Source organism: Narcine bancroftii, chromosome 14 (assembly GCF_036971445.1).
Source record: "Narcine bancroftii isolate sNarBan1 chromosome 14, sNarBan1.hap1, whole genome shotgun sequence".
NCBI classification, from domain to species: domain Eukaryota; kingdom Metazoa; phylum Chordata; class Chondrichthyes; order Torpediniformes; family Narcinidae; genus Narcine; species Narcine bancroftii.
Window position 1 is genome coordinate 48568593 of NC_091482.1, and position 27610 is coordinate 48596202.

Sequence of the window (27610 nt, forward strand, 5' to 3'; positions counted from 1 at the left end):
AGGAATGCAAGTGACCTTTCCAACCAAAAAATTATTTGAGATGAGAAACTTTTAATAGCTACAGAGTCGGGGATGGAGAGCTGGTTAGACCTAGAGAACAAGGCAAGAGAGAATGCCACAAAATGCAAAACAAAGGATGGTGAAAATACTCAGCAAGTCGGGCAGCATCTGGGAGAGGTGGGGAGAACTAATATACAGGCTGATGGTCTTTCATGAGGTCGGGAAGTGGGTTTGTTCTGGACACTTCCACTTCCAAAAGGAGGATTATTTAGCCAATGTACTACTTGGAAATTGCTGAAGTTCAAGTTTATTATATACCGATACAACCAGCCAAAAATGTTTTTACAGGCCACAGTGCACTCACATAAAAGCTCAATAGTTGTCCGCAAAGTGTATTTTATCTGAGTGTATGCAACAAGGCAGAAGTTGGAATTTGAAATCATTTTCAGTTTTACATTTAAAATCTTGAGTAACTTTAACAGGATTTAAAGTTACTTGGGCTCAAGGCAAGCAAACTGTCAGTAACAAGTTTTGCATTTAATTAGATGGTGAGTAAGGACTGGTTTCTTGATAATTACCATCCCAGCCAAGACTGGGACAAGAACACTTCCCTTGTCCAGTGGGAGAATTTCCAAGTGTGTAGAGTGGTGGGTCTGGAATTTGTTCCTCTGGGAGGCTCGGCTGTTTGTGATTTTTAACACTGGATGGGGAGAACAGTGAATAAAATTATTGCTATCAGAGACAGGCCATTGGGGAGAAATGTAATTTATTGTAAAAGAGGAAGTCACTCAAAAGAGTGAACCAAAGCAAAAAGTACAACTAAAGTCATTATTCGGTTATCTGAAAAAACCAGTTAATGAAAAACATCCGATCCCAAGCTTTTCGGATATGGGGAAACGTACCGATCATGTCCTGACCTCCAGTTCCTATGGGCATCCATTGTTAAAGGCAGTGCCAGACTTCGTCACAGTTGATCATTTGGGAGCCAAGCTGGAGGCTGAGTGTTGAGGTGTGATTTATGAGGGGGAAGTGGATTGCTGACAAACATTTGGGGCACAGAGTTGGACAATAAATAACATGAAACCAACTTGAGAAGGGCAAGTAACGACCGAGGAATTAAAAGGCAAAGGAAATTGCGCAGCATACGACCACTGTATGAAGGCATCAGGACTGACATCTCCAGCAACAGGAGCCATGTTTGGAAGCAACTGCTCCAAGAACCCATTGTGGGGGGATGAAATGAATAAAAAAATGCGAGAAATAAATCCCCACAATGGTAAAGTTCCAATGGGAGGCCCCATGATAATCCGAGTATGAGAGTGTCAGAGCATAGAAACAGGCCAGTCAACCCAACTTGTCATTGCCAACCTACACAGCCCCATTTACCTGTGTTTGCCCCATACCCCTCAAAACCTTGCAGACAAAAGTTGAAGTATATCATGTGTACATAAAACCCTTATTTAATTCAAGCAACTGGTAATTAAGTGTAAAATAAATAGGCAAAAAATATGAAAGCTTAAAATTGATGTTTTGCTGTTAGTTCGCCAATCCATGCAACTCTCAAGTAACTGGAAAATTTACTTATAACCATATAACCGTTTACAGCACGGAAACAGGCCATGTCGGCCCTTCAAGTCCGTACCGGTTCACTTGAACAACTCCACTAGGCTCCTCCGCAAACTCCTGAGGAAGTAGACCTTGTTGGTTTTCATGCAGCTGGATAACCATGTTGAGGAACTTGGAGGGGGGGGGGGGCATCCGAGGCGCTCTAGTATTTGCCTGGCATCTACCATGCTAAGGTGCTGGATACCAGGGGTTTTACTGTATTGCGTTCTTGTATATTAATATGTGACAATAAAAAGAACCTTGAACCTTGCCATGCATCTGTCTAAATATGAACATGGCAACTGTGTCTGTCACCTGTCAGCTTGTTTCACTCACCCATGCCCCTCTCTGAATCAGTTGCCCCTCAGGTCCCCTCTCACTGCAAATTTACACCACGCGATTTTGGAGGAACCCCCCCCCCCCCCCCAATATCTTGGATAAACATTTATCTTCAGGAAGGAGAAATCAGGAGAACACAAACCAGTCCTCATCAAGGGGTCAGCAGTGGAAAGGGTTAAGAGGTTCAAGTTCCTGGGTGTCAGCATTTCTGAGGATCTGTCCTGGAGCCTCCAGGTTGATGCAATTCTGAAGAAGGCTCGCCAGCGGCTATACTTAGTGAGGAGTTTGAGGAGATGAGGTCGCAAACTTCGACAGGGTTTCAGATTTATTGTCAAAGTACATACATGACATCACGTAGAACTCCGAGATACTTTTTCCTGCAGGTGAGGCAGAATTTGCAATGGCTATAGGGAATTTGCAGCCAGTTGTTTGAGAAGGGATAAAGTGTGCGATTGAGAAATCCCTCGCGTGGGCAGTGGGCAAATTGTTGGAAACAATTCTAAGATAACTGATGGAGGGTCGGGGGGGGGAGTTGAGAAAGAAATTTTTACTAGACGGCTTGAAAGGTGGTTGTGGGTGCATGATGTGTATTGAATGGAGAGAGAGGAGGAGAGGGATGGATGGAGATTAGATTAGTAATAAAGGATGAATGAAACACCATGTTTCCATGTACTAGTTATTTCTAAACAGATTGCTGGTGAGGATGGGATGTCTTAGTTTTCATGGTCTTCACAAACAATTGGTGCAAAAAAAACTATGCATATAAATAAAAAAAATGTAAATGAAATGCAACACAGAGGGGGGGAAAAATCAATAAACTGCACATGAATTTGTGGTTGCGGAGTCTGATGGTGGAGGAGGAGCAGCTGGTCCTCAACCTGGTGGGGCTTGTGGCATCTGTCCTGAAGAGTGTCTAGTGTGGATCCTTGATGGTTGCTGCTGCTCTCTCACACGTTCTCAATAGTTGGGAGGGTCCTGGGCTGCGCCCACTACCTTTTGCAGGGCTCGGGGTATTGGTGCCCCCCCCCCCCCCCCCCCCAATACCAGACGGTGATGCACACACCCCAATACCAGACGGTGATGCACACTTTGCACCCCGCGCCTGTCCAAATTTGCCAGGGACTTGCACAATTTATTTTTGAAGAGTAATTGATAACCATGTTTACAGTGCAAAAGAAGGAATTCAGTGGCATGTTCACGATCATGGAGTCTGATGCACGGCTCTCCTGTCCCCTGGACTTCGCAGTGTCTGTGTCCCCCACGGCGGCCTGAAGGCTCAGTCCCGGGGGTTGCATTGCAGATCCCCCGCCCCCGCCACGGGGGCCCTGAGGTTCTCCATCACGGGTTGCAAACCCCGGCCCCAGTGTCCGGACGTGGCTGCATCGACCTCAGGCAGGCGGCGAGAGTCCCGCTCCGATGAGTGGGGCCCACCGCCTTTACCGCTTTAAGGTGCGGGATGGCGAGCCCTGATCCGGCTACGTCAGGCGCGACGCTGATTGGCGGAGCGCGGCCGGAAGTCGCGGTGGTTTTACTGTCGGAAGTGGAGAGATGGGATGAGCGAGAGGGACCGGCGGTTGTCGCAGGTGAACGAGAGGCCGAGACCGGGATGGGAGACGGAGGGAGGGGCTAGAGAGGGAATGAAGGGATGGATAGAGGGGGGGATGGAAGGAGAGGGATGGATGGAGAGGGAGGGGAATGGAGGGAGAGAGAAGGAATAGAGAGGAGGAGGAGGAGATGGAGGAGAGAGAGGGGTGGATAGGAGATGGAGGGAGAGGGAGGGGAATGGAGGGAAGGGATGGAGGGAGAGGAATGGAGGGAGAGGAATGGAGGGAGAGGAATGGAGGGAGAGGAATGGAGGGAGAGGAATGGAGGGAGAGGAATGGAGGGAGAGGAATGGAGGGAGAGGAATGGAGGGAGAGGGAATGGAGGGAGAGAGAGGAATGGAGGGAGAGAGAGGAATGGAGGGAGAGAGAGAGGATGGAGGGAGGGAGAGAGAGGAGGGGAGGGAGGGAGAGAGAGGAGGGGAGGGAGGGAGAGAGAGGAGGGGAGGGAGGGAGAGAGAGGAGGGGAGGGAGGGAGAGAGAGGAGGGGAGGGAGGGAGAGAGAGGAGGGGAGGGAGGGAGAGAGAGGAGGGGAGGGAGAGAGAGGAGGGGAGGGAGGGAGGAGAGAGGAGGGGAGGGAGGGAGAGAGAGGAGGGGAGGGAGGGAGAGAGAGGAGGGGAGGGAGGGAGAGAGAGGAGGGGAGGGAGGGAGAGAGAGGAGGGGAGGGAGGGAGAGGGAGGAGGGGAGGGAGGGAGAGGGAGGAGGGGAGGGAGGGAGAGGGAGGAGGGGGAGGGAGGGAGAGGGAGGAGGGAGGGAGGGAGAGGGAGGAGGGGAGGGAGGGAGAGGGAGGAGGGGAGGGAGGGAGAGGGAGGAGGGGAGGGAGGGTGAGGGAGGAGGGAGGGAGGAGATGAGGGAGGAGGGGAGGGAGGGAGAGGAGGAGAGGGAGGGAGGGGAGAGGGAGGAGGGGAGGGGAGGGGAGGGAGGGAGGAGGGTGGGAGGGAGGGAGGAGGGGGGGAGGGTGAGGGAGTGGGAGGAGGGGAGGAGAGGAGAGGGAGGGGAGGGGGAGGAGGGAGGAGGTGGGAGGGAGAGGGAGGAGGAGAGGGAGGAGGGAGGGAGGGAGAGGGAGGAGGGGAGGGAGGGAGAGGGAGGAGGGGAGGGAGGGAGAGGGAGGAGGGGAGGGAGGGAGAGGGAGGAGGGAGAGGGAGGGAGAGGGAGGAGGGAGGGAGGGAGGGGAGGAGGGGAGGGAGGGTGAGGGAGGGAGGGAGTGGGGAGGGAGGGAGAGGGAGGAGGGGTGGGAGGAGAGGGAGGGAGGAGGGGAGGGAGGGAGGAGGGAGAGGAGGGGAGGGAGGAGGGGGAGGTGGGAGGGAGGGAGAGGGAGGGAGAGGGAGGGAGAGGGAGGTGTGAGGAGGAGGTGGGTGAGGGAGGTGAGGGTGGAGGGGGAGAGGGTGAGGGAGGGAGGAGGGAGGGAGGTGGGGATGGTGGGAGAGGGGAGGGAATGGAGGGAGAGGGAGGGATATGGGTGGAGTGGGAGGGGAATGGTGGGGTGAGGGTGGAGGGATGGGAGGGATGGGGATGGTGAGGTTGGAGGGGGTGGAGGGATGGTGAGTGGAAGGAGTTAGGGTGGAGAGGTATGGATGGGAGGGGAGGTGGAGAGATGGAAGGAGAGGGATGGTTTTGGTTTGGGGATTTAAGTGAGGATTAAAGGTCGGAGGGTTTGGGGTTGGGGGGGGGGTGGGTTGTGAGGGGGGGGGGGGGGAAATGGGTTCAATTCATGTGCAATGATTGTTATAATAGTGTATGGTGTTTTGTAATGTAAATGTTTGCTGGTTTATCAGTAAAACAGTGTCCTTTATGTAGCAAAGATAAAGATACATAACCAAATACATATTTTGGGCTTGAGCCCTTCATCAAGGTATGAACTAAATGTAGGCAGGTGCCCAGGTCAGAAACTGTTTCTAGCATTGTGTTTTTACTTCTCCACAATAACACCAGTTTACCCCCATTTTGCTGGGCATTTTGTTGGTTCAGGAAAGCACCACTGCCCATTTTAGGGGGAGTGGTTTAGATAGATAGGTAAAATCTTTGGATACAGGGGTAGGGTGGGTTTAGAGCAGTGGTTCAGCCTTTTTTCCCCCACTCTCATACTCCTAAATCCCTATGGCATGTGGGTTCTGATCAGGTCAGATGGGTTGCACCTTAACATTTCTGGGAAGGATATCCCTAAAGGGAACTTTGCTCCTGTTGGTAAGGGTGTAAATAAGAGAAAAAGAGAACCTCCTTTTCAGAAAGGAGAGTCAACATGGAAGGTTTGGGATCAGTAAAGGAGCTGGGATTGGAAGGCATAGGAAGCAACAGTTCAGAAGCAAAATATCAAGAAAATAATTTGGCTGTGCTTAATATGAGAAGTGATGTACTGATTGAGCAAAATATACAGGAGTCACTGAAGCCGGCCAATAATGGAGAGGAATCCTGCAGGATTTTCAGATGAGATGGGGAAGGTTGATGGAAGTGGGGATAGTGGTATTTAGGTACAATTACATGTGTGAGAAGGAATGATATGCAAGAAAAGTCACCAAATGAGGCCACATGGGATGAATTCAGGAACATTGTACATTGGCCTCCTAAGGCAAATGCGTGGACACCCAATGACTCTTCTGCTTCTCTTTCTCTGACTGTAAGATGCACTTCAGGTAATTTCTGCCAACAGCAAATCTGCCTTATGGCAGACAAAAGCAAATTCCATGTAACATTGCACCATTTTTATTACATGACAATAAAGGAACCAGCATCTGTAGAGCGAAAGTGTCTTTCTCTGTGTCTGAACAATTTGGGTCTGTGGCCTGGTGTCAGTACTGGCAAAGAAACGAATGTACCCCAGTTTTCAGTGGGAGAGGAGGTGGTGAAGGAAAGCTGTGGAGAGAAGATGAGAAAAAGCAAGCGAGTTACAATGAGCCATGATCTAATAACAGTAATTATTGGTACATTAGGCTTTCTGGGTCTGTGTAATGAGTTGTTAATGTGAGCTTTGACCAAAGGATGCACCTATTTATCTAGAGTAGTCTGTGTAGTATCTGCAGATTTTAATACTTATTTCTAGCTTTGAACAACTATTTTGATCTTGCCATCAAAGTGGAGGATAACATGGGTATTTGTGGAAAAAAAGGTGACACTTTGGAATTGATAAATATTCTGGTATATTTTAGAGTGGTTAAAATATATTTTAGGTGCTTAAGAGTAGAGGGAGGAAATAGCATGTGATTTTTCTGGTAATTTTCCAATGGCTATAGGGAATTTGCAGCCTGTTGTTTGAGAAGGGATAAAGTGTGCGACTGAGAAATCCCAGGCTAATCAGCCTCATGTGGGCAGTGGGCAAATTGTTGGAAACAATTCTAAGATGACTGGTGGAGGGTTGGGGCAAGTTGAGAAAGAAATTTTTACTAGATGGCCTGAAAGGTGGTTGGAGGACAATAGTTAGATAGTTGAAAAACAGAGTGCTGTAGGAGTGAAACATGAAGGTGTGCCAGCTGTAATTGTAGTAAAAACACAAACATATGGAGGAACTCTGCCTGAACTCTTCTGCTTCTCTTTCTTTGACTGTAAGATGCACTTCAGGTAATTTCTGCTGACAGCGAATCTGGATGCTTCATGCAGGGCTCAATACAGATGATTATCAGAATGGTTGAGAAGATCACTGGGGTCTCCCTTTCCTATATGGACAACATTTACCAAGAGCATTGCTTAAATAGGGCTCAGAAGAATTACAAAAGATCCTTTCCATCCAGCACAGAGTATCTTTGACCCATTACTATCAAGGAGGAGGTATAGGAGCATCAAAATTAGGACTGCCAGGTTAGGAAATAACTTCTTCCCATAGGCTGTGAGATTCTGTAACTGATTAAATCATCCCAAAATAGTAATTATATTTATTTAATCTTGTGTATACACAGTAAAACCTATGTTATCCCAGATTTCAGGCAAAGGCAGCCTCAAGCAACCAGCAAAATAATAGTGGAAAATAAATAGGTAAAAAATACTGAAGTTTAAAATTGGGGCGCCTCACCGTTAGTTCGCCAATCACGCAATATGCAATCTCAAACAACTGCAAAATTCACTTATCCAGCATCTACCAATCCCAGTAGGTTCTGGATACCAGGGGAATTACTGTGTGTGATTATCATGTACCGTGTACTGTGTGCACCATGGCCTGGAGAAACACAGTGTTATCGGGTTGTATATGTACAATTAGATTATGATAAACATAAGGAATGAGCTGCTCAAGAAAGTGGTAGAGGTGGGTACAATATAGCCAGCTATGTGGATAGAAAAGATTTGGAGGGATACGAGCGGTGCATACTAATGGAAACACTTGGGTAAACAACCTGGTCAACATAAACTTGTTTGGCCAAATGGCTGTTTCTGTCCTGTAAAACAACAACTGTGACTAATGGCAAGTTCAATTCCAATTTTTGATCGCAAGGCATTGAAGGCCTAATGGGATTGTGCTGTGCTCGAAACCAATTAGTTGTGTGCATCAGCCGCATTTCCCTTGTAAATAATTTTCTCTCAAGTGCCAAACCAGTTTTCTTTTCATAAATAATGTTTCTCCACCTTAAAAAATACTGAGTTACAAATCATAATTTCTCTAGAGAGAGAAAAAAGTACACTTGGATGCTTGTTGTAATTTTTGGCCAGAATTTTAAATCTCTATCCCCTGGTCTTCCATCTAATTATCTAGGTTCATCAAATTTCCACTCAACCTTTTTCTGAAGAACCATTTCTCCACTCCATCCTGGCAGCTAAAATCCTTCGTTCCTGGAACCCTACCAGTAAATTGTTCCAAGAGCCTCTCTAGGATTTAAAAAAAACTCAAAATATAGTAAAATCCCGTTATCTGGAATTCAAGCAACTGGCAAGAAAAAAAAATCACAAAATAAATAGGTAAAAAATACGGAAATTTAAAATTGGTGTACTTATCTGTTTGCCAATCACACATCACGCAATCTCAAGCAACCGGAAAATTCACTTATTCGCCATTTTCCAATCCCCATAGGTGCTGGATACCAGGGGTTTTTACTGTAGTTGGAAAAGGCCACCTGACCCCTAAAACCTTCCCATGTCAGCATGTCAGTATCCAACTCACCACTGGCCTTGCCTCGTCTCCAATCACTCAGCTCATAATTCCCTGATGTTTAAAAATGTAATTAACTTTGCAGCCTCCAATGTTCCAGCCACCTCAACGCTTTAAGGTAGAAATTTCCAGAGATTCATTCATCCTGGAAGTAACTGGATCCATTCCCCGGCTGGTTGTAATGGAGATGTAAACAGTCTGTCAATTGCTTTTTGTAATGTAGACCTAAACATCTATTCAATTGCTGGTTGTAATATTTAGCCATACATACTCTGTGAAGAGGAGTTCCTGTGTGCCGTAGTTTCAAATGACCATCCCTTTACCTTGTAACCATATTGCTTTGTTTGAAACACTGCAGCATCTACCATGCCATGGCCCAGTAAATTGTATATGTTTCAATGCAATCACTCATTGTCACTCTTTCACAATCTTCCCATGGTCATTTGACTAGAATTGGTTGGAATACTTCCATTATAGTCCAATCACTATTTGTACGTTCAGCATAACTTTCTTGTTTTGTACTTGATGCCAGTTTTCATGAACCATATGCTTTTGCAAACCAGTCTCTAAATGTGTTCTGCCTTTTTCAATTATTTATGCATGTAAACTCCCCAGTCTCTTTAATTCCTCAACTTTGTTTAGGTCTATGGCACATTTAAGGAACGTTGTCGCTCCTTATTCCTTCTGCAAAAGTATTTCACATTTATCAGTCTTTTCTTGTCACACTTCCAAGTTCTGTGATCATTAATATATTTTAAAAAAATCACATTTATCCCAGCATTTACTTCTGGGAGGCACTAATGTCTCCGGTCTTAAAAGCATCCATTTACCAACACTAGTAAAAAGATAATATTGGAGAAACTCAGCAGGTCAAACAGTGTCCTTTATGTAACAAGGGTGAAAATACATAGCTGACATTTCGGGCTTGAGCCCTTTATCACGGTATGAAAAATTGTTGGCTGGTGTCAAAGGAAAAGAGTACGGGAGTGGTGTGGTGGCAAAGGCAGGATGTAATAGGTGGAGGAGAGAGGGAGGGAGGGGACAGCAGCGATCAAGGAGAGGAGGGATGGTTTGTGAATAGAGCGGGTAGGGAGGGAAGAGAAGCAGGGGGGAGGGGGAAGAGAAGAGCAGGTTAGCAGAAACCGGAAAAGTCTGGCTGGAGAATATCCAGACGGAAAATTACGTGGTGCTCCTCCAATTTGCTGGTGGTCTTAGATAGTATACAAGGCCGAGGACGAATGCGAGTGAAGTGCCAGTTAATGAAGAAAATGAAGACCGTGTAGTCAAGCAGTAATCATGGCTTTTATTAGCAGAAACTAGTGGTACAATATTGAAAGACAATGGGTGCATACACAGTTATTCCCAGGGGGAGTGTCCTAAGTGGTAGAGATAATACACGTTCAATGTCAGTAAAGCAGGGCTAATATAGAGAGAGACTGACAGTGCAACATAGATTCGCCACAGTGAGCATGGGAGTGTGACACAGAAATGAAATGGTTGGCTATTGTTGCCCCCTCACTCCCTCCCTCCCTCCCTTCTCCACCTAACCCCTCCTGCCTTTGTGAGCACTCTTTTGTTCAGATGCCTGCCAACATTTTCCCATACCTTGATGAAGGACTCAAGCCCAAAATGTCTGTTATGTACCTTTACTGAATAAAGGACACTGTTTGACATGCTAAATTTCACCAGCATTGTGTTTTTACTTCAACCACGGAATCTCTAGATTTTCGTGTTTTACTTTTTCCATTTACCAACACTTTTCCTTTAAGCAATTTCCTGACAGTTTTCTGAGAGCCCATCAGCCTTCTGAAAACTCACGAGCTTGATATCTTGCAGCCCCCACTGTTACCTCATCAAAACCATCGACCAAGTTAGAAAACATAATGCTGTAACTTGGAAGTCAGATATAGATTTGGGAATGGAGAGATGTCGTGCAGAAGTTCGGAGTTGTATTCCACTTGAGAAAGTTACTTATAATTTAAGAGATAAATATACCTTTTGTAAAATATGGAGCCCATATTTACAAACTGTTGGTATTAAAATTTAAATGAATCTCAAACATTCCCTTTCTCTTATGGGTCTCTATAAATATTTATATGTTTAAAAGTATCAGAAAGTGAAGTGGTCCTATTGTGGTTTTTTTGTAGTTTGTTAGGGGGAGGGGGTGAGAGGGATTTATTGGAGGTTTTCTTTTCTATTTCTTTGCTCTCTTTTTTAGAAAATACCACATGTATTTGGATGACGTTTGAAATATTGTGATATGTTTGCTAAGTGGTTTTTATTTTAAATAAGGTATTAAAAAAAAACATCGATCAAGTTAGTGCTCAAGAACTATCTGTTGCCAGGAAGAGCCCAATGATTGACCCAATCGTTTCAATAGAATTCAGATTTATTGTCAGAGAACATACATGACATCATATATAACCCTGAGATTCTTTTCCATGCGGGCGTGACAGAATTTACCACTTATTGGTAGTGCAAAAATATAAACTGTTCATATGCAAACAAATAAAATTGTAAATAAACTGCAATACAGAGAGAAAAGAATCAATAAAGTACAAGAGTCCTTAAATGAGTTCCTGATTGAGTTTGTCATTGAGGATCCTGATGGTGGAGGGGTCGCGGATGTTCCTGAACCTGGTGGTGCGAGTCTTGTGGCTCCTACACCTCTTCCTCTATGTGCCTATTAATATTTTTACTGATAACTCTCAAAGTGTTCCCACGACCAAGAAGCTGATTAGGACTAAATCCTGAGATACTTTTGAGCTCACCATTTTGGGTCAACAAGGGGGAAAAAAAAGGTTGAGTCTCCTCTTCTGGAAGTCTCCCTGATGACACAGAGGAAGGAGATTGGGCCTAGTTTTTATAATGTCCACTTAGGGGCCTGGAGGTGTTTGGGGCAAGAACGCCAAGTTAAACCCCACCTCCAGCTGCCCCAGGGACCAGGCAAAGTGATTGAGATGGAGATGGAGACACAAAGTTACAATCTGCCACCTTGGGTCTTTTGTCTGGGGACAGAAACCATCTGGTATGAATGGGCCTCGTGCTTAGCACTTTTATGTGTGTGGGTAAAATGTCAGGAGTTGTCTCTTTTTGCCTTTCAGTGACGCAGTTGCTCCACATCCTTTCGGAGTATGGCTGGTACATCTTCTTCAGCTGCGTTGCTGGTTATTTTGTCCTTCAGCGAATCGGTTCGATGTTGCAGGTGAAGAGCCGCCAGCAGCCACAGGCTTCAGAGGCTGAACTCGGTACAGAGTTTGTTATTTTACAATGTTCAGTTAAGAGTTCCTTATATTTCAACAGAATTTTTTAAAAATTCAGATCCTAAACTGAATTAATGTACTTGTCATCTATAAGGGAGAATAGAATTTTAAAATAATCCAAGGAACTTTGGACTGGATTGCCTTCTGATGATCTGCAGTTTGTTTCTTGTAGTGAACTTTAATCTGTGGAATAGGACTACGGATCTTGTTCTGGAAGCTGGGAGCAGTCCTTGACATAATGAGCTGAATGGCTTCTGTTTTTAATCATGCGAACTTCAAACAAACTGCATTGAAAAAAAATCAGTGGGGCTGAAAGGCAATAAATCCTGGGAACCTGATGACCCCCAGCCTTGGATTTTGTCTCATCCGTTGGTTGCACAGAGGTTGATAGATTTCTGGATTCCTTTCTGGTGGGGGGGGGGGGGGGGAGGGGGGCAATCTGGAGAGAACAGGATCTACTGAGGTTCTCTCACAGAGACAAAAAAATTAAATTAAGATTTGCTTAAAATGATAAAGGTAATTGATAAAGTAATGGAAAGCCGAAAGAGAGAGAGAGAGAGACCAAACTATAGTAGTCAGTGAGGGTTATATTTATTTAGATTTTTTTTAGACATCAGCATGGTAACAAACCTACTAGCCTGGCCACCCAATTAATCCACAACCCCTGTACATTTTTGAAGGGTAGGAGGAAACCGGAGTGCCTGGAGGAAACCCACAGGGAGAGTGTACAAACTCCTTACAGACAGTGCCGAATTCAAACCTGTGTCGCCGTTATGATTTTGTACTAACCTCTACACTAACCGTGATGCCCGAATAGAGTTAGATCTTGGTTACGGGAACCTACTTTCACTTCCAGAAATTACCCTGCTTCCATTCTGCTGAAACCTTCTTTAGTGTCTTTTGTTATTTCTGGATTGGGATACTACAGTCTTTTATGGCTGTCTTCAGCTCAGCCCTATTTCCAAAGCAACATGAGGCCCCATAGGCTCATCTTTCTTCTGCCTGCTACCTATATCGGCTTCAGGCCACCCAGTGAAACACTAAAGTCTGCTGACATCCCGCCTTTGCTTATACCTTGAAGAAAGGTAAATTTTAAATTTAGAAGTTACATTTTGAACTGTGGGAAGAAACCAGAGCCCCCGGGCAAAACCCACACAGACGCGGGGAGAACGTACAAACTCCATACAACACGGGCGGTCCCGCCAGCTGGCACTCTAGAGGCATTGCGCTAACCACTACGCCAACCATATCTTTACCTCCTAGGAACATTGTGAGACTGGCTGACTTCCTCCAGCATTTCTGTGATTCAGGTTTCCAAGAGCCATCTTGTACTTCGATTCTAATATGGCCTTATCACACCTTACTGTAACCTTCCACAGCTGGCTGGTAGTCCTGTACAAATCTGAAGGCCAGTGGTTGCGCTGGTATTCCCCTCTATCACTGTGATTCTTTTTTACTTCTTCAAAGGGTTTTGCTAATTCCCATCTGACAGTTACCTGGTTTTACTCCCCTATCAGGGCATGCAATCTGAATCATAACCACAGTGGATAAAGATGCCGAGAGGGATGCTTACTGGTGCCACTCTTTTGTAGCACGTCAGTTATTTTGAATGCCACTGCAGCACAGAATCAGGGGCTTTCTAGTCTGTGATAAGTGCCTTTACATCCTGGAAGTAACTGGATCCATTCCCCGGCTGGTTGTAATGGAGATGTAAACAGTCTGTCAATTGCTTTTTGTAATGTAGACCTAAACATCTATTCAATTGCTGGTTGTAATATTTAGACATACATACAGCACGGTAGTTGCCCTTTCGGCCCCCGGTACCTTTTTGAATGGTGGGAAGAAACTGGAATCCCCCAGGGAAAACTGACTCAGACATGGGGAGAATGTACAAACTCCTTATAGACAGTGTGGGATTCAAACCCCTGGTCCCGATCGCTGGTGCAGTGAAGGCTTTGCCCAAACTGCTACACCAACCACCTGAATCAGTCTTGTGCAAGCTTCTTGTTGAACAGATAACTAATGCAATAAAGCCAGAGTGAGATCGATGACAGAAAAAAAAAAACTGGAAAACTAGAATAAAGAGATAAGAATTAAATTTAATTCTTCTGATCCAGAAAGTAGGAAATAGCCAAGTAAATCATAACAAATTCAACTGAAAAGAGAGAAATCTGGCCATCAAAGCTAGTGAGAGAAACTGTGTACTATAAGGGCAAAACAAGGCTCCTGGGGCTGAGTGCCCAATGTACTTGCAGATTCTGCTGTTTTGTTTAATACTGACAATAATGGAACCCCACAAGTTGGGTTCATGACAAGTTTTGGAGAAGGTTGTGCATATTGTTATAATTTATTATTTCGATTATATTTTCTCGTCTCATTTTAAGTGTTTTTTGGAATAATTCCACATTTGAATCTTTCAACAATTACATTTCTCTTGTTTCCTGTTGAGGGGTAGGTCTTTGTTAATTTTGCATTGTGGACCACCCCACCTCACAGATATAGCAGAAAATAATAACCCATTCCCTTAGGGCAGAAATGTGGTAATGTCTCGCTGGGTGAATGAATGAAGATTTGCCTTTACTCTCCATTTATAAGTATCGTTTGATCTAATTTTTAAAATATCAACATGATTAGTATAGCAGTTAATGCAAGCCGGTTACAACGCCACCAACTGGGGTTCAAATCCGGCGCTGTCTGTAAGGAGTTTGTACGTTCTCTTGTCTATGTGGGTTTCCTTCAGATGCTCTGGTTTCCTCCCACCCTTTAAAATGTACGGGGGTTGTGGGATAATTGGGAGTAATTGGGCAGAATTACTCGTGGGTGGAAAGGGTCTGTTACCATGCTATTAAAAATTAAACTCAGTTTTAAAATCAGATACAAGCTATGACAATGCAGAACAGTGACTCTTCTCAGAAAGGTGAAAACTATTTTGAAAATAGCTCATTAAATTGGAGATTTGATTTGATTCTTTAAATAGAAGTGTTCTCACAACTTCATCGAGTTAATAATTGCTCACTTTTCATCCAGAACCATTGTTAATTGTGAGACGACAGGAAGCCATGGAGGCAGCTCGCCACAGGATGCAACAAGAATTGGACACCCAAGCAGCAAAATACAAAGAGAAACAGAAAGAAGTAAGAGGGCATCAAATCAGTTGGTCCTGATGGTAACATTACATTGGATTTGAACTTCAGCACATGTAACACCATCTTTACCCTTGGACTCCGGACCTGGGTAAATTACAGTACAAACCAGTTGGTGGTTGGGTATAAAACCAGTTCCGGAAAACCAGGACATGGAGTTATATACCCTTGTTGGTAGTCCCTGAAAACTGGGACATGAAGTCCAAGGAGTAAAATTACACTATGTACACAGGGCAGCTGTAAACCAAGGGAAAACAAGGAAATTTATTTTAAAGCATTCAGTTGTGTTCTTAAATATACTTTATCATAGGCTGCTAGTAGATTCAAAAGGCATTTAGTTAAACTATTTATAAAAACATTTATTCAGGGCTGTGAGGTAAGAGATGGGAGGCAGTGAGGACATGATGAACGGAACAGCTTCTGAAGGACTCATGGCTCTAGAAGGTTAACAAACAACAGGCAGAACAGAAAATGCATCTGTTCAGCAGAATTATGAGATGTTTGGATCATGAAAGATGTCATTTGGATGACTCTTCAGAGGAACATTTTTGAAAAGGAAAACTAAAAAGGTAACGAGTGGTGTTAACCCTTTGGCCTCCATGTCCCCATTTTCCGGGACTGGTTTTATTCCCCATCACCAGCTGGTTCATACGGGTATTTGTACTATAGTTTCCCCATGGAACCTGTCTGGAGTATACATTATGAAAGGTTAAAAATGGCTGGAGTATAAAGGGTTACTTTTATACTTGGGGGTTTGTGGGTTTGGGCTCGGGGTGATGCTTTTAGAACATAGTACATAGAACATTTCAGGCCCTTTGACCCACGATATTCAACCTACTGAACAATCTAAACTTTCCCACCTCATGCCCACCACCCTCTATTTTTGGTGCATCCGTGTGCCTGTCAAAGAATCGCTTAAATGTCCCCATTGTACCAGCCTCCACCACCATCCCTGTCAAAGCATTCCAGACACCCACCCACTCTGTGTATTCTCTGTACACTTCGGGCACATTGCAGTCATGTTTCTGCAATAGTAATTAGATCACAACCATTCAATTTAATTCAGCCGCCTTTTCTTGCAGAGAAACTGGCTGCAATAAATGTCAGATTTGGTTGAATAATAAATTGCTTTAATCTACATCATGAAGAAGATTAATTGGATCAGGGAGTGCAGATTTGACTCTGGAGTGGTGAATGCTTTGTGATGTATTGTTACTATTTTTAATATAGATTGAAGAAGAGAAAAGGAAGGAGAAAATCGAAGCGTGGGAAAATATGCAAGATGGAAAGAGTTCCCGGAAGAAAATAAACTTGAATCCCGTAACGTTATCTTGTTATGTTTCATTATTTGCAATTGAGATATTTTCTTTGTGATATTTGTAGAACTTGACTAATTGTTTTATCTTTGTTTCACATCAGGAGCCAGAATCCAACACACCAAGACCGACAAAACCCAAATCTGACAAGAAGCCCTTGAGAGGAGGTGGGTGCTGGTAATTAGCAAGTACTCAGTTGTGTGGATTCAAGCGTTCGGTAACAAAAAGAGCAAAAATATTTATGTGGGCAGTGAATATTTTAAACTCTCATGATGTTCACTGCTTTGAACAAATGATTACCTGGGCATCCACTTTACATTCTGGCAGGGTTAGATAATAGCTCTGGGGGCCCAGTAACACCATGACCCAGTAACACCATGACTCAGTAATAGCATGACCCAATAACAGCTATGGCCTGGGTCACATTGGTTATGGTCTGTCTGTTCTTTGAGAGAAGCACAGTTTCCTTGCAATTTAAAGTAGTATAACAGTTGCTACCAGCATAGTGGGGCAGCTCATAGAGCTACTCCCTCCCTGCTCCAGTGTGCCGGGCTTATTCCTGACTTCCAGAGGGCTGTTGTTTTTAAGCATGCACATTATCCCTGGGAAAAATCCAGAGCTCAGAATCTTTGAGGTTCTAATTTTCACCTTGCTACTTTTCTTTTGAGTCAGAATCAGAATTTATTGTCATGAACAAGTCACAAAATTCATTGTTTTGCAGCAACGTCACATTGATATAAACCACCTTACCATAATAAATAAAAATAGTGCACAAAAAGTCAAAGTGAGGCAGTGTGTGTGTGGTTCATTGATCATTCAGGAGTCTGATGGCAGCGGCGAAGAAGCTGTCCTTGTGCCACTGAGTGCTCATCTTCAGGCTCCTGGACTTCTTTCCTGATGGTAGAGCGAAGAGGGCATAGCCTCGGTGGTGGGGGTCCTTGAGGATAGAGACTGCTTTCTTAAGACTTTGCCTCTTGTCGATGGGGTGAGGACTGGTGCCCGTGATATCGCAGGCTGAGTTAACAACCCTCTGGAGTTTTTCTTGTCCTGAGCTTTGGTAACTCAATACCAGACAGTGATGACGTAACCAGCCAGAATGCTCTCTACGGTCCACCTGTAGAAGTTTTCAAGAGTCTTCAGTGACATACTGAATCTCCTCAAACACCTCACAAAGTATAGCTGTAGATGAGCCTTCTTCATGATTGCATCAACTGGAGGCCCCAGGACAATCTCGGAGATGTTGACACCCAGGAATTTGAAGTTCTTGACCCTCTCCACTACTGAGCCCTCATTGAGGACTGGGTTGTGTTCCCCTGACTTCCTCCTGAAGTCTACAATCATCTCTTCGGTTTTGCTAATGTTGAGCTCGAGGTTGTTGGTGTGACACCACTCAATGAGCTGATCTGCCTCCCTCCTGTACGCTTTCTCATTGCTGTTTGATTCTGCCAACAACCGTGGTGTCATTGGCAAATTTGTAGATAGCATTGAAATGGTTCTGACCACAGTCATGGGTGTATAATAAGTAGAGCAATGGGCTAAACACACGTAAGCTAAGTCTGGCTCTAGGATGCCATTTCCTGCTGTTGGTACCAATGTATGTGACAGCTTCTGTCTTAAAGTACTTCTTGCTATCAGTTACTGCCTCTTTCTCCCTCACATAAGGGTGCAAGAAATAGGAACAGCAGCCAGCCATCCGGCCCATCAAGCCTGCTCCATCATTCAATGAGATCATGGCTGATCTGAATGTAGGCTTATCTCCACCTACCTGCCTTTTCCCAACATCCCTTAATTCCCCATCTTTGTAAAATTCTATCCAAATAAAAATTGCCCAGAAACACTCAGGAAACTATACATCCATGACAAAGCAGCCAACTTGATTGCACATAACTCCCCCCCAACCCCCCCAGTCAATCGCATGAAACGTTTATTTGGCTGCAGTGTGTTTAGTCCGTAAGATGTCCTGCAACGAAACACTCAGCCTACTCTATCAATATTACCTCTGCAAATACAAAGGCTGAGCACAGTGAATGAGAATGTCATCAGGTATAGGGTCCCTCCAGGTCACATGGAAATCTATTGCCAATCTTTCATCTCACTGGAGCTAAAACCTGAAGTTATTGCTCAACAACATCTTGGGATCCTAAGACAGCAGTGATTGAAGAAGGAGACTCAACAACTTCTCGGTCAATTGGGTATGGGTAGTAAATGTCTAGTCAGTGATGCCCACAGCCCAAAAAAATATAAGGAAGGATTTGCTACCATTTGTCTGTCTTCCTGACTTTGGAATTTCTTGTGTCTAATGCTTTTCCCTCTTCCTGTCTGCCCATAATCTAAGAAGATTATTTCAAGACAAGTCTGTTGTCATCTGATTGAACAAGTACAACGCAATAAAACAGTGTTCTCCGATCCTTGGTGTAGACGACACTTTCTTTATTCTGATATATCCTAATTTCAAAGTATCATATCCCAAATTTCTCTCTAATCCAACAAATCAAACTCTGGCTGTTACTTTATGGTGATTTAATTTGTTGATAAAATGGACAAACATTTTGCATAGCTTCGCAACAAGACTTTCATAAAGGTGAATAACTAAGCATTTACTGTAAAGATAGTCCTTTAGACTCTATTTACTCAAAAGTTGTCATAACAAAACCAATAACTAAAGATTGCTATAAAAACACAAACATATAGAGATACAAATATTAAAGAAAAATTTCTCGTGCTCACGCTTCCTTCACGTCTTGTAGAATGAGAGCAAGCAGTTAGCCTGGGCGGATATTAGGACATATTACATCATAGTCACTATGGTAACACTACAATCAATAGTTGTCTTAAAGAGACAGGCACAAAGTTAACTAAGAATCAAAAACACAAGGTTTTAACCTTTACACTCAGTGCAAAACATGCAGACACACAACTAGACAGACAATACAGGACAAGTATTCATATATATATATATATATATATATACAAGAAAATAAATAAATATTGTTTCATGAATATGAGAGTCTTAGATGGTTAGTGTAAGCAGTTCCTTTGGTCATTCAATATTCTCACTGCCTGTGGGATGAAGCTGTTCCTCAGCCCTGGTGGTGGTGGCTCTGATACTTCTGTACTTCTTTCCCGATGGGAGCAGCTGAAAGATGTGTGCACAGTGGTAGGGGTCCTCAATGATTTAGCGCACCCTCTTCAGACAACAATCCCGGTAGATCACGTTGATGGGGGGTGGGGTGGAGGGAGACTCCAGTTATTCTCCCTGCCCTGTAATCCATTTCTCTGCATCAACCATTTCATCTATATTCTCTATTTATTCATCTTTTATAACATGGTTGGCGTAGCAGTTAGCGCCAGTGATCAGTACTGGTTCTGAATCTCACGGACTCTGGAAGGAGTTTGTATGTTCTCCCCTTGTCTGGATTGGTTTTATCCAGGGGCTCTGGCTTCCCCCCACCATTCAGAAAACATATCTGGGGTGTAGGTTGACGTAAATTGGGCAGCACAGACCCATGGGCCGAAATGGCCTGTTACTGTGCTGTATGTCTAAATTAAAAAAAAAGATTTCTGCAAGTGAACTATTCACTTATTTAATTCTTTAAACTGAAACGCTTAAACTTTGGAAAGCTAGAACTGTTGATAATCACAAGTGAACTATGTGCTGCTCTATGAGGCCCCCCCCCCCCCAAACCCCAAGACCTTTCTTTGAATCTGAGAGCATGCTATAGTCCACCAATTTTGGAAGTAGGCACTAGCCTCAAGCCTTGGGATTCAGTTTATCTTCTCCTGGTCAAAAGCATCTCTCCCCATCATCTTTTCTCCTACTGCAGATGCTTTAGGTATGAAGGGGAGAACATACAAACTCCTTACAGATGAAGGGCATTGACGTTCATCGTGTGTACATTTTGTGTCCCTGTAACTCTAAATGATTCTTCAATGCAGCATTTATCATGGAGGGGGGGTGAGGTGGGGAGGGGGGTCGACTACTGATACATTAATTTTTCCTCAACAATTCCATAATTTCATGGTTTACACTATGAGAGTGGCCTTATTTTAATTCCAGATTTATTTAATTACTTAAATAATGGTGCTGAACTATTGGCATACTGTTTACACGGCCAACAAAGAAAAACAAATGTTTTGTATTTTGTGGACATAACAATCTTGAATTTTTCCTTGAATTTAATGCTAATATAAGATTCAAACTTGTGAAAACACGCAATACTGGAGAGACTCAGCTGGTCAAACAGTGCACTTTATATAGCAAAGGTAAAGATAGATAACCAACATTTTGGGCTTGAGTCTGCACAAAATGGAGGCAGAAGGCCAAATTAAATGGCGGGGGGGGGAGGGGCAGGGGAGAAGCAAAGTTCCAAAGGCAGGAGGTAGTAGATGGAGAAGGGAGGGAGGGCACAACATCAAACAGGGGGAGGGGGGATGGTTCTGTGAATGGAGAGGGTAAGGGAGTGGAGAGCTGGTGGAAAAGACAGAGGGATGGGGAAGAAGGGGAAAACGAGGATTAGGTTAGCAGAAACCGGAGAAGTTGATGTTAGCGCCATTCAGTTGGACAGTGCCCAAAATTAGGTGTTGCTCCTCCAATTTACGGGTGGTTTGGGTTTGATGGAACTTGACTGCACGGGAGTGGGACGCAGTATTGAAATGGTTGACCACTATCACTGATGCGGATGGACACTGATGCATCACCTAGTGCCTGCTGACCTTTGTGTTTTACTCTAGTTTCAAACTAGACTCATTGGGTCAGTAGTCCAGAACTCAGGCTGCACATCCACTTGAATAACTACTTTGCTTCTGTGCCTACACTGTAAAATTTGATAATTCCAATGCATGCATGTTCTTTGAAATATCATGGCACCTTGGTGTTGTTTTTTTCAGGTTTTAATCCTCTGACGGGAGATGGTGGAGGCTCGTGTTTGTGGAGACCGGGCCACAGAGGCCCATCCTCTGGAGCATGAGGTTAATGATTGGTCAGTGGGCTTTGTTATGCGAGGCACTGGCCACGTTTGGAGAATCACTATCCGGGTACCCTAGCTTGTCAATTTCAATGATTTTTTTTCTACTAGGGATTAGTTTCAATGTGCTGTAAGACAGACCTATCTTTTAACGTTCACTTCTTAATGTAAAGAGTGGTGTTTACTCAAATGAAACCTTATGAATTGACAGCTGTGAATGATGTTATCCTTGTAAATGGCATTATTGCCAATGAGGATCTCTGAAAATGGGCATGGATAGTGGCACAAGAACATGTTAAATGAACAGCTTTGATTTTGAAGTATTGACATAGAGAATTTTTTTGAGTTGATTAAAAACATTAAATATGTTTCAGATTCTAAAAGTTTAATTGGTTGTACATTAAGTGCATTTTGTACTGCTGGCTATGTGACTGAGTAGATTTCTAAAAAAAAAATCAACGTGCATGTGTATCTGTTTATTTCTGTTATTATTTATCTCCTTTTCTCTCTAACTGTGCTTACCTTTATGCTTTTGTGGAAATGAGGGTGTTTATGTAGATGCATGTAATTTTGAAGATGATTCGTTTTCTTTGTGGATAAGAGAGCTATTTGTCGACGTGTCGAAAATAATTCCAAGGATTCTGCAGCATTGTGTGTGGATTTCTGTAGATCAGTATCTGTCCCTTTTGCATTTTTCGAAGCGTTGTGTATCTCTGCATGTTTGCTCCTGCTGGTCTATCTACAGTTGTGTGCATGTTTCTGGAAACAGTCGTGTTCCTCTGAGCACATGGCGAGGTAGTTCTTTGGGTGTGCTTCTATACAGCCGTTGGGATGCACATCTGAAGGACTGAATGAATCAGTCGGCTCAGTTATTAATGTAGGATCAGTGTACATGGGTGGTTGAGGGTTGGCGCAGACTTGTTGGGTTTCCATGTTGTAGGTCTTTATGACTCCATTTTCATATGTGATTGTGCAAATTGTTTATTCATTTATGTCAGTTTGTGTATCGGCGATTTCTAGATCTGCGGGGGCCTAGAGGTTACATCTATATGAGGATATCTAAGAATGTATGTGAAAACACAGGGCTGGAGAAACACAGCGTCACCTGCTGAGTTTCTCCAGCATTGTGTTTCTATCACAATGTCTGCTTCACTCTGGTAATGTTTGTGTAAGCTGATTCTGGTGCACAAATGATTTGTGCAGGGTCATTTTGGAAGTTACATTTGTGCGTTTGAACTGTTTTATTGAAGTCAAATGTGAGTGGTCCTGCAGAATTCTTTCAGTGGACGTACGAGAGTTTTTGTGCTTTCATGTGCAATTCTGAGTGGTCCTCTGTGTAGACTTGTAGGGTTTAATGCATGTGGGGTTGTAAGGATGTTTGTATTCCAGTGGTTTTTTTTGTAGATTTCTGTGTGTCCGCTCGTTAGAATTTCTGAAATTTTGAGTCCACAAATGGATCAGGTTCTGCAGATCCTTGGCAATATCTGCAGAACTATCTGACCTCTTCTGTAAATTTGTGTCAGTTTCTTAAAATCTGAGTACATTTGTTGAATTTATTGCATGATTACATAGAAATGTGTGCATGGTCCAGTTTGTGCACGAAGAATTGTATGCACTTTATACTTTTTTTTCCTGAAAACCTTGGTGTGTGCACATCCATGTTGTGTATCCATGGGTGTATGTTTTACATACCAGTACTTATGAAATACATGACTATATTGTGTTAATAATTCTGCAGGTCCCAGTATGTGTGTGCAACTGACAGTACCAACTTCAGTGTCTTTGTAGATCATTAAGTGTGCCTCTGTGGAAATGAGGAATTTTTCTGTGGATTTGTGTTGTGTTCTCGTTCATCCATGTGTGTGTTTCTATAATGAACACGTAATGCTGGAAATACTCAGGAGGCCAGACAGCATCTGTGGGAGAGAAAGTGCATTAGTGTGTGTGCTTTTTGTAGTTTTATGTATGTGTGCTTTTGTTTCTGTGAATTTGTGCCGCTCCATGCATCATTGTTTCTGTAGTTTTGAGTGTTTGTAGACCCATGCATTGGATTCTGCAGATCCAAGTAGTTTCTTTAGATCCTATTTATGTTTATTTCTGCAGCTGCATGTTTCTCTCAGTATGTGTACAGCAGATTGCCACCACCCACTTCCTCCCTCCAGCTCTGAATCCAAGTTTATGGTTTTCAGAATCTCATAATGTTTTGAGAGGATAAACAGCAAGTGATTGTTTTCTTCCATTGATTACACTGGACAACAAAGATTTTTCTTCCTAAACCCTTTTGGGTGTATTTTATGGATTTTGGGCTGCTGACCACGAAAATCACCTTTAATATTTTCCTAACACATACAGTTTTTAAAATATAACCTATTTTTGTGATTTCCTGCCATATTCTAAGCCTAAAAAACCTTGAAGTGCAACATGTCATTGAAAATTCATTTTCTGCATTCGCACTTGGACTTCTTCCCTGCTGATCTGGGTGCAGTCGGTGACGAACGCAGTGAAAGGTTTCACCAGGACATTGGAACTGTGGAAAAGCTGATTCAGGGCAACTGGAATCCATCAATGCTGGCCGACTATTGTTGGAACACTGGCATGAAAGGCATCAGATGCTGAGTACAAACAAAAATCACCAAAACACTTTTACATCGGTTGAACTGACTCAATGTCAGCATCATTATGCGATTAAACTTGCTAATTTCAATAAAGTTAACAATGTATTTCCAACTTCCTATATGATACAGCAAATCTGAAATGATCTTTGTGTTCAGTCTGAAATTGCCTATCATAATCCCCATTTTTTTTTAAGGAAGTAAACCTTTTGAAACAAATTGTTGCCCAGTGTTATGAAGATAGAGGCTGAGGATATTCACTGGAAGAATATAGTAAATTAGTGGTGTTATCTTCACAGTTAGAAACAGAAAAATATTGAATGATTACTTGTAGTGGATGTCGAGGAAGTGGTTGCTAAAGAATTCATATTAAATTCTATAAATATTTGAAGAGTTAATGAGTTTGGGTTTGCTCCATTTACTGACCAACAGAGACTCAATTCGTGAACACATGACTGATAACACACAGACAAGTATGAATAAATAATTGACTCTATTTTAAACAGTTTAATGCACACTCTTTAAATACATGGTTGAAGTTACACTGAGGATCATTGCCTAACAAAACCAGAAAATGCTGGAAATACCTGATAGGATTAGACAGCATCAGAGGAAATAAAAACTAACTTAATGTTAACTTAAGGGTTTTTAAACCCCTTCATTAGTACTGCAAGTAAGAAAACAAATCAGTTTTAAGCTGCTGAGAAAGTGGGGAGATGGATATGGCAAAGGGAATACTCAGCAAGGTGCGGCAAGGATTGCCATGGGGATAAGTTGTAGCGGTCCTTTCATCACTTCCAACTTAACCTGCCTTGCAATTCCAAGAGTTCCTGCTTTTGCTTCAGATTTCTAGCATTTGCAGTACATTTTTAAGGATTGTCACTTGTATCTGTTTGCTGTGCCAAAACTACAGCCATGCTGTCCAACTGCAAAACACCCGAGTTATTCAACAGCTCCAGATGTTTGGAGTAATTATACTGCTCAAATCAAAAGAAAGGGGGACAATTTAAAGTTTTAATTAGGTCAAAATGTGCATTTCATCATCCATCTGGGCATCCTCCAACCGGATGATATTACCATCAACTCCAGTTTCTGTTAAACCCCGCCTCCCTTTTTCCCCCTGTCGCCTTTTCCTCCAGTGAGCACTCTCTTTCTCCTACCTCTCTCTCCCCTGTCTGTCTGTCTCCCTCTCTCCCTCTTCTGTCTCTCTCAATCCCTCCCCTTTTTCCCCTTTGACTCCTTTCACAGAGCCAAAATCAAACATCATCTCTCCTCTTATCCAATTAAAACTTTTGTTCATCTGGAAGTCTCCCCCCACCAGTCTACATTCTTTTTTTTGTCACCTTCCTGTTCTTTGCTCATTGCTTGAAGAAGTCCTCAGGCCCAAAACTTTACATCTTTACCTGTGAGACCTACTGAGTTCCTCCATCATTTCTGTGTTTTGATCACAGCTTCACACACTTAAAAAAAATATACCCAGCATTTGCAATCTTTCATTTGATGGGTAATCTAATGTAGAAACAGGCCATTTGGCCCATCATATTCAGACAGCCCCTTCCCAGTTTATTACTATCTCCCCCTACTTCTCCTCCCAAACAACACAAGGGCAATTTCTAGTGGCATTGAGCTACCAGCTAGCATGGTTTTGAGATATGAGAGGAATCGAGAACATCCAATAGAAACCCATTGATCACCAGTGAACATGGTAGAAAGAGACTTGTGCAACTGTCTCTTATGATCAAAATAATGACAGTTAAAGGAAATATCTTGAGGAAATAATAATACATTACCAGCCAATTCATCTTTGAGTGATTTTTTACACCTAGCAGTCATATAGAATTGTAGTGTGATTGCAAAACTGGCTGATACAATGTTTAGTGTTTAAAATTAGGATGATAGCCCACATTTTCACAGGTCTTGCATCCTCACAATTGTGTGACATGGAGACATGAACAGCATACACAAAGAGGTGATGTGTTGTTATATAGTACCTAGCACTGAATTTTCCTAGGATTTTTGATATCTGCTTCGCTGTTGTCTCTTACTAGGAAAATAATCTAAAGGCAATGTCCTCATCAAAAATATATACCAAGTGAGCTTTATCCACCTTGTTTCCTATCTCTTCCAAATATTTAAATAGTAGTTCTCATGTTGTATTAAATAAATGGGGAGAGAGGAGGAAAATGGATTTGAGGCCAAGATTGGATCAGCAATGATCTAACTGTACAGTGGAGCTTACTTTAGGAGCCAATTCCTCACTTTAACTTTCCCATTAACTGAAACAGGCCTTGATTTTGCACAGTTCTCTGAGGGGAAAGAGTTTGGCTACTTCAGAGTACAAATAACATCTGTGCCAAAGGCACAACAAAAGAAAAGTTTAAGCAAATGACCTGAAATCAGACCAAGATCACTCTGTACTCTTGTGTTAAAAGTAAATATCAATAAAGCACAAAGGGGTCCTTGAATGCTGTTGATGAATGTCAGACTTTTAGATTTTAAACATTACTCTGCAAGATCATAATTAGCTGCAATAAAGTTACAGCTGAGATCTTGAGTAAAAGTCAAATCCAATTGACAATATTCAGCCTGAACGGGTCACACTTTAACCCTTAACCTTACTTTTTTGTTTAAATCAAAGAAACTAAGTGACAGTTACCATCTGATGTAGGTTTGTTCCTAAAAATGTAATTTATTCAATTTCCAACAAATTTGCTTGTGGTCTGCTTCAGTTCTATATAGCGTGTCGAGGTTACCTCATCACCCAGGTTGAATCTTGGTCCGGGTATACCCTGTTTCATTAATACTCGCTTTACGCAAATTTACTTTTACGAAAGGATTTGAATGGGTTTTCGCTTTTGCGAAAATAGTTTTCAATGGTAGTGAATGGGTCTTCGCTTTACGCCATTTTGGCTTACAAACAATTTCATAGGAACACGCTAGTTTTGTGAAGCTGGGTATACTTGTATTGGCCATTGCACTTGGAGCTCATGACTTCTGAAAACCCAATAAAATTTTGCAGTGGTTTGCCTCTGAAGGATGAACTGAGATCTTGGTTGCAAAGTTATCAACGTAACAGAAAATGCTCAAAATACCCAGCAGATCAGGGGGAGAGAGAGAGAAGGTTAATGTTTCAAGAAGATAGTGTTTCACATTGTTATAGCAATAAATAGAGGGTAAGAGGGCAATTAAAGTATATTATGAGCCAATTCATCTTCAGTGATGGACAACTCCAGCCCTTCGCTCTCACGATCAAACTGATATCCCGCTCACTGGCATTAGCCCATTCTTGATACATTGACTGTTTCTCCTCATGGAAGCGACCTGACCCACTCAGGCCCTCTAGCTTCTCGTTGTTCACCCAAGGATCCGGCATCTGCAGTTTTTTGTGGTTCTCTAGTCATTCTTTGTCACGCTGAGATCAACCCCAGCCTACTCACTCACACGGAAACATAAAAAACATGGAAAAATTAACAGCGGGTAGACCATAAGGGCTGTCAGCCCTGTTTTGCTTTTCAATTAAATCATGGCAATCTCCATATTGTATTCCTTCTTCTCTATCTCTTGACACTTTTTTGTCCATAAATGTATCTCCTTGAATATATTCAGGGATGTAACAGTTCAATGCAGCAGTAAATATTATGGGTTTATCATCCTTTGAATTAAGTTTTGTTTTCTCATCTCAGTCCTAAATATCCTGCG